Source organism: Apteryx mantelli, chromosome Z, assembly GCF_036417845.1.
Source record: "Apteryx mantelli isolate bAptMan1 chromosome Z, bAptMan1.hap1, whole genome shotgun sequence".
Taxonomy (NCBI): domain Eukaryota; kingdom Metazoa; phylum Chordata; class Aves; order Apterygiformes; family Apterygidae; genus Apteryx; species Apteryx mantelli.
The window spans coordinates 44156415-44172057 of NC_090020.1; positions in this window are offsets into that span (position 1 = coordinate 44156415).

A 15643-nucleotide genomic window follows, 5' to 3' on the forward strand; every position below is an offset into this window, starting at 1 on the left:
TTCTACTCCAGCATTCATTCCCACATGCAGGCAGCTAAGCTGGAGCCTAAACTAATCTAAACTTCTCAGTCATAAATGAAAAATAAGAATCTGCTCCAATATTATCACTTTGTAGTTCTTCCTTCAGAACAGAAGCCTGGAAGGCAAATGTCATTCCAAAGAATGGCCCCAGTCCATGAAGAAGGAACCACAGTGCATCTATGAAATTTATTGCCAGGCCTGAGCAATTGCAGTAGCAAAATTTTCCAGTAATATGTGCCTTAAAGTGACAGACTTCTATCTTGCTGTCAGATATCCTTTTGGCTTATACAGTCTGTTCATAAAGAGGAGGACGGTCATGAATAAGCATTAAATTGTAGGAGATTTTAATGACCGCTTCATCTCTGACATGGAACCTTGTGAATATTTCCCACCTCAGCTCCGTAGTCAGCTGATACTACAACAATTCACATGACTCCTTTACTGACTGCAGCACCAGAAAGGACACATTGTGCATACAGTACATTAGATCAGCAGTCTGCCAAAAGAAAACGATGTTGGGCAATGCCAAATGCACCTGAAATTAAGGAACACAGGCCACCTTAATTTGCACTTCACTTTATGCCTCTATTCATATGAACAATCTACCGTTCCCAAAAATGCGGTGACAAGCTTTCAAGCTGCTCACTGTTGCATAGGAATGAGCATCTCCTGCTAATTAAAAAAGGCTGCCCTTGCTGGGTAAGGTACCCCTCATATTGCACTATATCCTTCATTTGCACTATTTAATAACCCTTGATCAAAGATACAGTGCCCTTTGCATCCAAGCAGAAAACTGGAATTACACAAGTTGTTGCTTCATTTGAAGTATGGTTATTTTCTCCAAATCTGTCATTTACCATGCATCTCCCTCTTATATACTGGTCCCTTTTCTCACATGTTGGCTTACGGTTCCATAAAGGGTACTGGAGACATCCACCTATTTGCCAACACCTATTGCCATTATACAGAATGGAAACAGGGTGATGTCAGGCTTTCTGTTGACACTTCAGAACAGTAAGTTTCCGTTTGCTGTACCATATCCCTGAAGGTGCAGGACTTTAAGATCAGCAGAAATTCTGGCAGAACTGCCTACAGCAAGTCCAAGAGAAGAAAAGCTGTTACTGTATTTTTTCCTCTTTGTCACAGAGAGTAAGCGAGGCCCAACCACTGCTGGGTAGCTGGTTGTGAAGGGCACACGGTCAGAGCAGGGTGGACTGTGCTCCACGAATGCTGCCAAATCCCATGCCCAACATGCTACAACAGGGACTCCATGCTCCCCCTTGTCAAGCTCGCTGCAAATGGGCAAACCAAGGCAAGAATTTGCTATTCAAAATATGCTTTCTACAGTTTCTGTGGTTTCTATATAATTGTGCTTCCTGTTCTTCTTCTTCTTGTACCAGATCAGTTTTGAGACTTACAAACAGACACTGTCACATCTGTAAATGCAAGTCATTTGAAGTGGTCTGCAGGCCTGTTTTTTGCAACAGAATAAAGTGCAATCAATTATAAACTAATTTTACGTAAAGGAATACTAATTTTTTCCCAGCAACTCCTGTAATATAGCAGTGGCTTCTGATATGTCATGACAATATACTTGAGTCCTGAATAAAATTAACCCTCCCTACGTTACAGTGATAAAAGTTTAAGCTTTCCCTTGGGTTTGAAAGAGTCTTTGTTGTGTGTGACAAATCTCAAAATACCCTCCAACACAGAGAATTTAACCCAAACCTGCTTCCTGACTTTTACGCAGTTTGAGACTATACCTATTTTAGATAATGTAAAGGTGCACCAATGCTGTTACCTTCAGATAAGGAGCAGATTCACTACTGAACATGATCGTTTGTAACATCAAAAAGCTTCATCTTGTTGGAAATATATCACTTAAAATACAAAAAGTGAGGACGGAAAAAAATAAAATATTTTCACATTGCTATTGCAGTTTAAATTTCAGCCATGATGTTCTAATGAAATACCTCAAAGAATCCCAAAAGGCTAACGTGCGAGTTTCAGGTGACTTTTTCACCGCCAGTGATATGAACTGAAATAAATGATGCAGAAGCCAAAGTAATTGGAATTCCTATCTAGAAGTTCACAGATCAAGGCTGGGATATTTATAATTCTAAGGACAGCATGTTATGGCTGCTCTTGGCATTTGACATGAGAAGAAGGTTAAGAAGGCTTAAGCACAGAATGTCAAATATGAAACAAGGTAAGAGCACAGAGCTGGGAGGCACAAGATGCAGAGTCTTTTAACAACTATTTTGTTATATGACCATTTCATTTTCATGCCTCAGTTTACCCAGTTTAAAACAGTAATATTTTTGTCTTTCAAATGTGTAATGAAGATTCATTCATTTACTAATACCACTGTTAATGAAAATTATTTATGATTTGAGAATTTTTAGCAATCTCAGATATGTTTGTAGACAAGGATTATTTGTCATTTTTTTCCAATCGTCCTTATTTCAAAAATTAAGAAGGTATTCAGATTTTACAAGCACCTAATCAGAAATTCCGTGTTCAATACAAACTTGCTACTAGTCTGCTTGCTTGATAAATGCCTTTACCATTTCTTATTTATGAGTAATTTAACCAGCTTAGAAGACAAGGACAACAGTACCAGCGTGACTTATTCATTTGTTTACTTGTGTCTTATTCTCCAAAGTGACTGCGAAGATGTAGTGTTTCTAATTATCAGGTCAAGACACAGGCAGCAGCAACATTTATGAAAGCTTCCTAGCAAAGGACGGGAGGCCAGGGGAATGCTGCAGTGCATCGCTGCAAATGAGAAAATCCAGAGCTGATGCTTGATAGCTCCACTTTCTGAAGGTAATTAATGAGGACAGTAGGCAGTTTTCAATACAACCCCTAATTGTAGGCTAAACATAGCAGAGTGCTGTTGTGAGGATTAATTGGTTAATGTCTGTAAAAGGCTTTAAGCATGGAGTCATAAAAATGCTAAGTGGCATTATTATTTTAATAGAAATAGCATGATTCACATATTTTCATTTTTCTTTGCCATGGGCAGCTACAAAAGACCTGCTTCCTGTACAACAGTATGAATAGATGTGAGTTATGAGCTCAAAACTGTAACATGGTGAACCACTGGAGCTGTAATTTTCTGTTTACCGCACATAATTCATGCCTGGAACTCAGTGCCACAAGATGTGAAAGAGATGAAAAATTAGATTTTAAAAAAAATAGATTAGATATTTGTTTCCTTTTTTTCAGAAGTAACTAATATGGCATTCCTCAAAATTATATGCACCGAGTTAGAGACTCCTTAAAAGAGATGATCAACTTTCTATAAGAAACAAGACACTGTCAAATATTTCAAAACAGGTCCCAGGAACTGAGACCTCCAAAATCACTTACTAATTTGAAAAACAAGCTTTTTTATAAAAATCAAGAATTGTTGCAGCTATCTTAAGAGAGTGAAAATTTATGAGGGCTTTCACCCCAGTGATTCATAATTCGAGACCACCACCACTTCTCTAGGGTCAAAAACAAACTTCCTTTTCAAGGGGACACTAATGCAAAACTGTGCAGATTTTATTTCTTCTCCTAGAGCCTTATGTCAGTGGGGTTGTCAGACTGCGTACTGCACAGAGTGGGATTCTCTACCCATTTCTCAATCAGAGTAGCAGGGCAGAAAACCTAACTACTCTTAAGCTCAGCCTTCACAAATGTATGGCAAGGGCTAGGTAATGTGATCCAGAATCTCTTCCTATTTTATAAGCAGAGTATTAGAGGAGGCATCACAGATGTTAGAGACAGGCAGGAGAAACCCTCAGGCAACAGTGACCACAGATCTGCCAACCTGAAGTAGGGCTTCTGGTAGCACTTAGCTGACTTTTCTGCTCCAGGAATGACTAAATGCGAAAGATGTCCTCTGAGTACTCCGGTCTCCATGCAAGAATGCCATCCAACGATCCACACACAGGGAAGGCCATTTTTGACAATTATTATTATACCTAGTAGTGAAGCACATGCATTTCTTTCTTAATCTAAAGTTACTTAAAATTATTTTACTCTATTATCACACCATTTTTAGTATATAACTTTCCATTGGCAAGTGATTGTTATTGAAATGGCTTCTCTCCTGTTACATTCAAAATATCTCTCTCATTAAAGTGAACTAAACTGTTATCATAGTGGTGAAAGTGCAATATAAAGCATTTCTATCCTGAGCAAGTAATTTAAAGTTTTCTACTGCAGCAAGAAACTTGAAATCACACTTTCTTTGCTTCATATATGACTTTATTAATGTTTCTAATCATGCTTGCTCTGCAGATGCCAAAATCCACAGGTAAAGGCTTTTAGTGAATTGGCTATTAAGTTGCCTATACCTACACCAAGGGAATAACGCTTCTAAGGGACAGTTCTGCTCTACATCTGTTACTGCTAGAGTTAAGTTCAACTGTCAGTAATTATATGCCATTAATAAAAAGTGTAATGGAGCCACATAAAAATTTCCTTATTTCTAGATGAAACAGTGGCACAAGCAAAGAGATTTGAATTAGGAAAATGGGAGAGAAGAAAGTAAGAAACTGTAATAAGATCCTGCTCTGCAATACAGCGGGAAGTACTGGACAGAGACTGCTCTTTTTCCTTTCTTTATCCAGAAAAGGCAGTGTGTCCAGCCAGACAAAGCACTGGATGGAGCCTCAGCAGACTTCACTTCTAGCCACGCCTCTGCAAGCAACTTGCTGGAAGACCCCAAGGAAGTTATTTCCTTCAGGACATTGTAGTCTGGAATTTGTCTACCCAAAACGTGTCCACAGCCACAATTCCATCTTTTATGGATCACCAGCGACAACACTGGGTGTTGTTCCTGTGATCCCAGTGCCATTACCTGGGACACGTAACACCAAAGGGAGTACAAAATCTGTTTGCAAAATCATTGTTCTCAGAACACATTAGACCACCCTTAGGGGCCATGTACTGTCCAAAGGAAAAGGGTTTGGACATTTTGTTTTAGTTCCGAGTCAAAGTCAGAGAATAGTTTAGAACAGATATTAAAATGAAAAAGAAAAGTATAAAAACACCTTGTTTTAACATTTTTGAAATGTAAAATAATTCAGGCTAAATTAAGAAGGCATTTAGATATAGTTCATTAAACGGAAGAGGCATATACGGAACAACCGTTATCCTTTTAGCCCATGGGTTGATATGTCTCCAGCATAATGAATCTGAGTTCTAGACTCCTCTGCTTTACTCAAAACCAGAGTTTTCAATTTTCCAGCACCCAGGCAAATATTCTACTTGCCAGTTCATAATGATGCTGGTACCACTTTCTCTCCCTCCCTGGTTTTGTGAAAGACTCTGAAGTTCCCTCATGGCTCAAAGCCCAACTTCAATTAAAAATAGAGTAATTAGAACCCTAACTAGGAACTGGAAGCCAAAATACTTCTTTGGATCATGGCTCTCATTCTTGAGAAAGTGCCCACAAGCAGATTTGTTTAATCATTTTTATAAATAGATCATTTTTGAATTTTTTAGATCAGCAGCTGACCTGAAAAAAAAGCCAGTAGTGATGCAGAAGACTATGCCCTAGTGTGAAATCCCTTAAAGAATTTAGTCTGATGTATAGAAAAGTGATGCTGGCCCAGGACCTGACCTTTTCAATAATTATTGCTCTGTTCACACAACAATTTTAAAAGCATTCAGCATTTAATTTTTTAATTTTTGGATTTCTCTAAGAAAAAAAGTTAGAATGATTTTTAACAATATATTTTCTCCAAATTAATCCTTTCGTTTAGGTTTGGTTCTCTAATAAAATTGAAGCACATTTTAAAATGAAAATCAAATTTTAACTTTAAAAAGTTTCTTTTTGAAAGGCACAGATCAACTGAAATAATTGCTAAACTTTACATTAATTTTAGAATTTCAGACAACAGTAGTTAAATTCATACTCTTGTTATGAAAGAAATTGAGCTGGAAAATTTAAGGTGTCTATTACTATTTCCTGTCTCCTCTCCTGCCCATCCCAGCTGATACTGAAGTTCCACTCGGAGGGTAAGGAGGAAATCTTTCTGTGGCAGATTCTTTTTTTTTTTTAACCAAAATGGCAGCTACTTTTAAGTGTTTTGACACTGGAATGTACCCAAGAAATCTAGATTAGGAAGAAGTAGACGGGAAGGCATGGTTGTTTTTCACATATATAACATCTCCATGCAGCTGGTATATGCATCAACATACAGCTAGAAAACAAATCAGTGTATGTAATTCTGGCCTCAGGAACTGCCTGTAAAACCAATATAGTTGCATTAAAGGTAAGTGTTCCCACATTTTTCAGCTTTCTAAAGGTTTACAACATCTCTTTGACCTCCTTCACAAGTTGTATTTCCCCTCCACTTCAGCTATGAACCCTGAAGCATCCACACTTCTGCCACAGCCTAGACTTTGGTTACATCCACCTTCACACCTGCAAAGCTGAATAGATGGCAGATACGGACATGAATAACCATTGAAGCACACAAATCAAGAGGGTTAAATAAAGTGTTTATGCTGTACCTCTGAAAAAGGAGCAAGAAAAATGTGGCAGGCTGCAAAGATTCAGCCTGAATTAGGAGAAACCTGGAGTATATTCACAGGAAGAGGAAATGGTTATTCACCTGGGGTGCAAAAATATAGCTTCTGGTAGGAGCCATATTGCTGGGCTCCCTTGTACAGAGCAAAAGGTATAGTAGGTGTTCAATACATAACAAAGAAATAAATGAGACATTGTTTTCTCTGCCGTCTTTGGTATATGAATTAATGGCTTATATTACACTTGCAGCTTGTTCACAATAGCTGAAGAAGAGCACTTCACTGATAGGGCTGATAAGGGATAAAGGAAGGATAGCAGAGTCCACCCTAACTTGCTGTAGGCCTGACTGTAAGTTATAAGATGGCATGATTATTTGTATTGGATCAACATAAAAAGCTAAAAATAAAACACAGGACACAATCCAAACTACCTCTGCTGTTAAATTAATCTGTTTCTGACAAATGGAAGGAGCCTATTTATCAAAATGAAACTTCAGGCTCATTTACTATAATAAAAAATGAACTTTCAATGAAATTTAATGAGATTTCAAAATATATCAGGTATCAGTACACTCTTCTATTTTGAGATAGCAGTGTTTTTGAAGTCATTCTCTCTCAGGCAAGTTAAGCTCTAACTGAACGACAAGCCACTGATGTAACCATTACTCTTCATAGACACCACAATGACTGGGCTTCCCTCGCTTTCCTTTATGTATCATGTATTGATTGAAAAATAAAGCAAAATAATCTTCTCCGTTCTAACTTTGTTGCATGGGGCTTTTTGTTTATGTTTGCCTGGTGCAAATCTAGTCTGGATGCACAGAGTTTACAACTATTAAAAAAAAAAATTCTGGTATCTTGAACATATATCTGCTTCAGCTGAGAACACTTTCTGAGAGGCTGAAAAGGAAATTTATGGTTCATCGGCCTCTACAGACACTTTGCAATTGTGACAGGGCATGAACCTCACCTACTGCTTTATTCCTCCACCGAACAGTGGAATTCACAGTAAAAATTTAAACCAGATCTATTGCCATGCACAAATTTATCTCGGTTTTCATCACAAAAGATTCTTTCACCAAAGTTTGTCTGTGAAATTCCCTGGCTTCTTACTACAGAAATAGGCACAAGGAGTCCAGCTTCACTCAAGTATTCACTGTTCTGGATGTCCTTACAGCTGCAGGAAGAGAGGGCAAGGTATCCCACCAGATGTACCCTGTTCACCTACAAAACAGCAGCACAAAGCCAAGAAGAAGGGTATCCAGAGACTACTCACACTCCGCTGCTGTTTGTTTTAACAACTCTTTGCACTGCAGAAGCAGAGCCTCTAACGGGTGTTTTGCTAGTTGCCCTCAAACCACACAGAAACTCCAGAACCAGGCAAAGGCATTTCTCTGCCCTCCTGTCTGGCTACAGTGCAATAGTACCAAGCATACCAGGCTGACTTAACTGATGACTTCCTTAAAAACTATTGCTTTAGGTCTAGATCCAAAGGCACAAACACGTTCTGCTAAAGAAAAATACAAGGTGCATAAGTTAGTACCCATCTGAGATCTGAAGCTACTCTGCATTTAACAGTCACATCAGCCACTTGCCACAGCGTGCCTGCGGGGAGGAAGAATAACAGAGGAATCGCTGAAGGTCCTCAGCAAATCCAAGTGTCCCACTCACCCCCAGTGGTTGTGTAGGCCTGCTTTCAGGCAATTTCACAGCCTCAGGTCTTTCCATTAACATCAGTGTGGGAGTTTCTACATTGTTTTCAGGAGCTCCCACCTCATCCATTTGATTTTTCATCACTAGAAATTATTAATGAAATAGCAGCACATACAGCTCAAAGCAAAGAGGAAGGCAAACATACTGAAGAGCAAATACACCACAAGGGCAGGCCATAGGCTTTCAGCATTAAATTGAATTCCACATTGATGTTTCTAGATGCATGAGAAAGCCTATTAAAAGAGATTGCTTTCTCAGAAGTAGCTAAAGAACTGGAAGAACTTCCCATTACCGGTCATACACACAACTTGTTTCTAAGTAGATTACTCCAGATGGCTAACATCAGTACAGCGATTCATCAGTGGAGAAACCATTATTTGACTTCCGTGTGAATGACAAACTACAACCCAGTGAAGTGCGGAATAATTCAATTCCTGATGTCCAACTGACTTTCTCAGACCACGTGGAAATTTCTGCTTTCCGTTCCATGCAGAACGTAATTCCCCCACAGAAACACACATACGTCACTACCCTTCCTACCTGGCTGTTACCCATATTAGTGGTGTTGCAGGCAGCTGCTTCCATTAGGGAAGAAACTCATTAAAGACTCCTTGGTGCAGCCACGTCTGGGACCAGAGACACAGCAAGGCAGGGTCTTCTGGCTCCCATCTCCAAGCACCTTTGGGCCAGTCCTTCACAGGACGGCGCTCCCAATGCTAGCTCAGGTCATTTGGGGCACTGAAAAGGTACATGCATGTACCTATCGCGACTGCTGAAAAACAACAGATCTGAAAACCCTGTAAAGTTTCCAGTATTGCCTATAGCAGGCTCAGAGCTAAAAGCAAGATCCTCTCTGCACTCTGCACATTTGACACAATGCATCTAACCTAAAGCAAATTACTTCCAAATGGGGATATTCTCTCTTCCCCTCAGATGGATGGCAAACTGCTCCTACATCTTTCTTGCAACAAGAGGCAATGTGTAAATAGAAATGCATTTTCTTACTCTCTTTCTCACTCTCTCTCGCCCACAACCACACCTTCCTACAAAAGTTAGCTCCCGATTGCAAGCTCATTTCTACTTCTTGAAATTTTACAATAAATGAATTTTCATGAGATTTTTCACCAAAAAAATCTATTGTCTTGAAAAGTCATGAAGTATGATTTTAGCATCAGAGTCCTACATAGCAAAATATTTTTCACATACACATACAGGAGATCAATACCTGGCTAAATTACAGATTTATAATTAATAAATTTAAAGCTATATTAGAAACAATGTCCACATGCCTTGTTGTTCATATTCTGAGAAACAGTGCAAAGACTGAGTAACTGGGGTGAGCTCTTAACTCAGAAAAATTAACACAGAAAACAGTATGTCCTATTAATTTAATGAAAAACAGAAAACCACATTTTCTGCCTTCCATTTTCCAGATCTTGCATAATTATTTACAGTTAGAATAAACAGCATATATCCACAAGCACTAAGCATTGTGCCAGTTGTTCAAATTTAACAGATACCTTATACAATAAATGAAACAATTGCTGATTGATACTGATTATTGATATAAATATTAAGTATGCTGCAGAAAGGCTCCACTATTTTTCTCTAGAAGAGATGTTCAGAATTAACCTGAAGATATTCCTGTAACATGATCAGTGTGAAATACACAGGTTTCAGACAAAGTCTTTACTCTAATTCCTAGCAAGGTCTTCATAAATGCAAATTAAACAGCACATATCATATATTTTGCATCTTCCTTTCAGATACCTATTACTAGCTGCAATACTTTAAGACACCTATTAATTGTTTTTGTTTGTCTGATTTTTGTAATGGTTATTACTTTTGCACAAAGAATTATATTGCCTTTACGATATTATCAAGATACACATTACAAATATTCCACTGAATTCTTATATTGACAAGGAAGGTGACTTTCCTCATATAATTGAGGTTGAATGACAGAAAACACTTTAGTAGTCCTAAGGGAAAAAAAAAAAAAAAGACTCAATTCTTCCTTACCATATGTAAGGCAAGGAAAATGAGTTTTTAAGGGAAATTTGTCAATGTGGTAGTAATACTGTTGCAGTTATGATGGCCTAAGGATATAAACAAGTCAAGGTTTGCAAAAAGAGGTCTTATCTATGTTAGACTAAGCTGATAGAACTGAAAAAGGGGTGACAAGCCCCTCTGTGGATCATGTTTGCATATTAATATTTTCCCTGGCCTTTATTTTATATCTGCACAGGTGTATCGACTTCTGGAAGCCTTGCTATTTTTAGAATGAACTGTAGACAACTCATATTAAGAAGCTCTATTGCAGATTATCAAAATGAAGAGGGAAGGGAAGAAACTAAAAGGAATGTTTATCTGTAACAGGTTCAACTGTGCACTCTGAAAATGTATGAGGAATTCAGAATTGAATCAATACGTCCAAATTGCCCAACCACCACATTAATTCAGCAGGTAATTAAATCAATTTTGAGATGGTCAGACTGTTTCTGCCAAAATTTCAAATCTTCCTCTGTTCCTCTCTGCATTGTCTATCCTGGGAAAAGAGGTACAAAACACCGATCACTGCTGAGGGCAGGAAAAAGCTAAGAGTTTTTCTTCTAAATCATGCTTGGGAAGGCCTTAAAAGTAATGAATGAAGCTCACAGGATATGGGGGACCACTTCCCAGCCAAAGCTAAGGCCATTTTATATTACATTGCTGATAAAACTGTCCTCCAAAGTTATGCAGCTGACCTAACAAGTCTTTTACCATTTCAGCCCCCTTGCATATTCTGTTCTCTAGAACAAACTTAAGAATCAGACCTATTGCATGAATTTGGACTCAAAGCTTTCAAATAGACACAAACGGATTTGCTACACGGAAGAAAAATTTTGTCTATATATAAGGATGCAGTACTGTCTGTTGAGTATATAGAAAAAATTAATTAAAAGAGTAGTTAATTATGCTATGACTGTGCAAGACTTCACAGCCACCATCTGTTCTGCACTGGCTTTAGGATCATTACGGGGAAGAAAACTCAGGGCTTGCTGTTCCCAAATACTGCTGCCTACAGTTTGGATTAAACTAAAATCTCCATTAGCACCTCCCCTGTGTCTGTGTCTGAGCAGGGGAGCTGAGAAGAAGGGCCAGGCCCCCTCTGCTGTCTGCAGAACTAAATGGGACCCAGCTGACAAGCCAAGCAAGACAAGGAGCCTTGACAAAAAGAGGACTATGCCTGCTGTCACCACAGTGCCTCATTCCTTGGCAGTACCTCTCCAGGCAATAACCACAGCATCCCTTACATATGCTCTTTTATACACTGCATACTCCAGTATTCCCTGGTCTTAGATTTTAGGAGCAAATGAACACAGACAAACTGCTACCGCTTTCCCCCAGTGGGAAATTAAGGGACTATCACAGGGGCCTGCCCCAGAGAAAGCTGGCAGTCATCTTCATTGCTTCCTAAGCATCACACAGATGGAGAACAGGGCAAAAACATTTTGCATGCTTGCCAATCAGGAGTATAGGAGAAGCACTGGAGGAATTTGTTCAAACTCTCGTTTTCTTGTTCAAGGTCGCTAAGTCTTTCTACAATTACAGAACAAATATGAAAGACTGGCATCTTCTTTCTTCCCTCCCCCCCCCAATCCAAATATCATCTCTCTCACTCACCAGGAAGGTCCACCACCATCCTTCTACATGCAAGAGCAATAAATCATATTCCTGGGCAGAACGTCACCTAGAACAGCAATCTTCAACCCCCTTTCTTCTCTCTGCTCACAATAGCATAAGCAAAGGCCAATTTCCCATCAGCTAGCAACTCCTACCCAAAGATCTCAAATGCCAATCCATTAAGTCTCTCAAATTCCTCCTTAGATGGAGTATTCTGCTAATGCAGATACTAAAGAGTGAAAAAGTGTGACGGGATTTTAAAAAACTTCTAAGTGACTAGGCAGAAAAGGCCCATGGAAATCCTTAAGTCACACAAGGAATCTTCTGTAGAAATCATCAGTCTTCCTTCCCACTTAATGCATTACCCGCTGTATTTTTCCTTCATTTCCCAAGAATTAACACTGGTCTTGTGTACTTAACAAAAAGTTAGAAGACAAGTGAAATAAATGCCAATCAATGAATCAAAAAAGAAGAACAGAAGGTGACAGTTGAGCCACTTCTTATTTCTACCTTTTAAGTTCTGAATCATGCTCACTTGCTTCTGATTCTCTCTCTGGACCGTGCTCCCACACAGACCAAGTATTCATATGCAGTGAATGATAAGTAGTGCACTGGCAATGCACTGGAAAAGACTGGAGGAACACCACTGTGGCTATAACTATACCTAGCTTTGTAAAAATCTTCATTGTCAAAAGACATAAGGAGGAAAATTCCAAACTGTACTTGACACAGAAGTAAACTGGGCTTCAAATATACTCATTCAAAAAATATATTCAAGCAATACTTGTCTGCATGAGGAATTCCCAGCCTCAGGGTCCCTAGTCAATGTACCATTTTGATTTTCCAATGGACTATTTTACAGTGTGTTACTATAACACATTACAACACTGTCTCTTCATTCTTATCAGTATATAGTCAGCTATTCTCTCTGTTAATGAGGGAACTCTTTATTAATTTCTATAGAGAAATATCAGCCTTCTTAATCTTTGATACTTATCTTAACCTTCAGTGGGCAAAATGTAAGAAATCATTAATTTCTCTGTATATTAAAGCAATGAAATTTTGCTTCTATTTTAACACCATACACAATGACCAAAAGAATTCAATTACAAAAATCTTGATTTTATGAGTGCTAATTATAGCTATTTCTTACAAGTTCACAATAAACAGTTTGTAGCTTAAGATATGGCAATTTGAAAAATAACATGGACCACAATTTAACAACAAAATGAAGATTCTTTTTTTTTTTAAATCTCTGAAAAAGAGTTGGGTCTAAACTACATCCTGGCGATAGGTATTTTTCAGAGTGGGCAACTGAAAAAATGGAAGCTCATGCCTGAGCTCTTGCAGACTTCACAAATAGCTTCTTTCTTGGCCACTCTTGGGGACAGAAACACGCTTAAATGAATGTCTGTTTACATGCACACATGTGCAATGAGGGAAGCTGGTGTTTGAAAAGCAGCACCATCACTGATTCTGCAGACCAGTGCTGTCTCCATCTTGCAGCTGCCCCAGTCACTGAAATAGGGTACACATAAATACTGGGAAAGCCCAGTTACTACTACTTTTCCTTGTTTATACACTTAATATTTTTATTTTCACTTTTTAATCCAGTAGCATACACCACTGTCACTACAGTACTTCTTTTTGACGACTGAATAATTTATAATGTAAAAAAATCAATCAAGATTAATTACCAAAGAGGGCTTTGATCATGTGTAGCCAGTCACTTCAAATAAACATTTTGCCCAGAGGTTCTGTTGATTGTGTATACTGGAACTGTATTCAAAACCTGGGGGAAAATACCAAAAAGATGAGCTGCACTGGGGAGTGATGTGCTTGCTGAGTGCAGCAATGTGAGTTGGCAGACACAGAATCCCTTAGAAGATGTCACGGCTGTCAATAAGAATCAGAGCAGAGGCTTCAGGAGCACAAAGAAAGTAATTCAGCCACTAAATGAGGAAAGACTGCTTTTTTAACATTACAGCCACTGCCTAACTGGTAGTATTCTATAGGTTTCTGTTTTAAAGCAGTGAAAATGCTTACTCCTCATCTTCAATTTCACTGTATTCAAAAGCTATACCCACAACTTCAGGCAGACAAAAAGCCAATCTCCTTTATTTCTTAGGAATATTCAGTTTACATGAATTATAGGATAAGGTCCAAACAGAGTTAAAAATCACACAAAGTAGCCTGTAGTTCTATTTGTTTTTCCAATACTAAAAACACTGACCTTAAAAATATTAGTACCTGACCATCTGAGAATCAGTTTGACTTTAGCATGTATAACTGCTGAAACGTTACAGCTCAGTCCTGCTTTCCCTGAATACTAATGGATGTCTCAACTGTACAAGGTAGGCAAGGTACGCAGCAAATGCAAGCTACAGCTCCAAACCTTTAACTTGTTTATTACTCCTCATATCTACTTTGTTATTTCTTTAATGTTTTACTTGTTTCATAACAAAAATCATGATGCACAAAATTAAGTAGAAAAATATTTTTATTTATTGTATTGGACATTCTCACACGCACAGGAGTTTGGAAGCTGCATTCTTTCAAAATAGTTCTTCATTTAATTTTATTAAACCAGATTATTTTCTAAGATCAGCAATACCAATGAATAAACTCCCTTCCTGACCAGTGGTATAGAAACATGGAATCATCCTTGGAAAATATGGATGCTCTGACATTTCCTCTAGCATTGGACCACAAAATTTGGGATACATCTCTCGGTTTATGTCAGTGAACGTTTTCAAGACTAAACCATCTCGTCACAAGAAAACAATAACAGGTCCTCAGTTACTGAAACTGCACAAAGTCAGATCCTAACTTTGGATAGGGCAAACTTTCCAGCTGTGACCAGAACTCCAGCTGCAGCAAAAATCACAACAAGCACTGTGAAGTTGTGGGGAGTGGATACTGAACGAATGCGTGTGGAAAAAGCTTACATATTCTCCAGACAATAAGGACTGTCTGCCAGGAAACAGGCTGAGGCAGAGCTGCTCAGTGCATCCATGACTACTTGCATCATCTGAGGGAGCCCCAAGCTCCCCCAGGCGCAGGGATTACAGTCCACTGTGATCCCAGTGCTGCAGGTGTTGGCTGCCATGAAGAGGTAAAGTCCGTCCGTACAGGCTTTTCCTCACCAATTTTTGCATCTAAACTAGAGATGGGAAAGCTATAGCTAATTAGTTACTCATTAAACTGCAACTCTGTGCTGTGATTATATCACATGGCTAAGGGCAAGACTTTGCTGGCAGGAAAGTATGAATTCCCAAAGCTGCTAAAGCTGATATAGCAAAGATATACCTTGAAATCTAACTGCAGGTCTCGCCTAAGCCAGCCTCATGCTGAAGCTGTGGGACCTCTGAGAAGTTACTGTCATCACGCATCCTAATATCCCTGGAGTTTTCCCTTGGTTTCACAGGTATATAGTGAATGTTTGAAGACCCTCAGCCATACAAAGATTTGGATACATGATTTGTAAATCAGGAATGTTGGTCACCTTAATTTAACCCCTTTCACTTGGGTTTATCAGAGGGCAGGTGAGCTAAGCATGCAAACAAGAAAGTATACACGCAGTATACATGCTGTAGAAATGGGGCCACAATATATAAAGAACAAAATAAAAATAAATAATAAAAATTGAAGAGTAAGATTTCGATTTTGATTAGTGGAATATTGTGAGCAATGCTGGACATGTTCAAGTGTA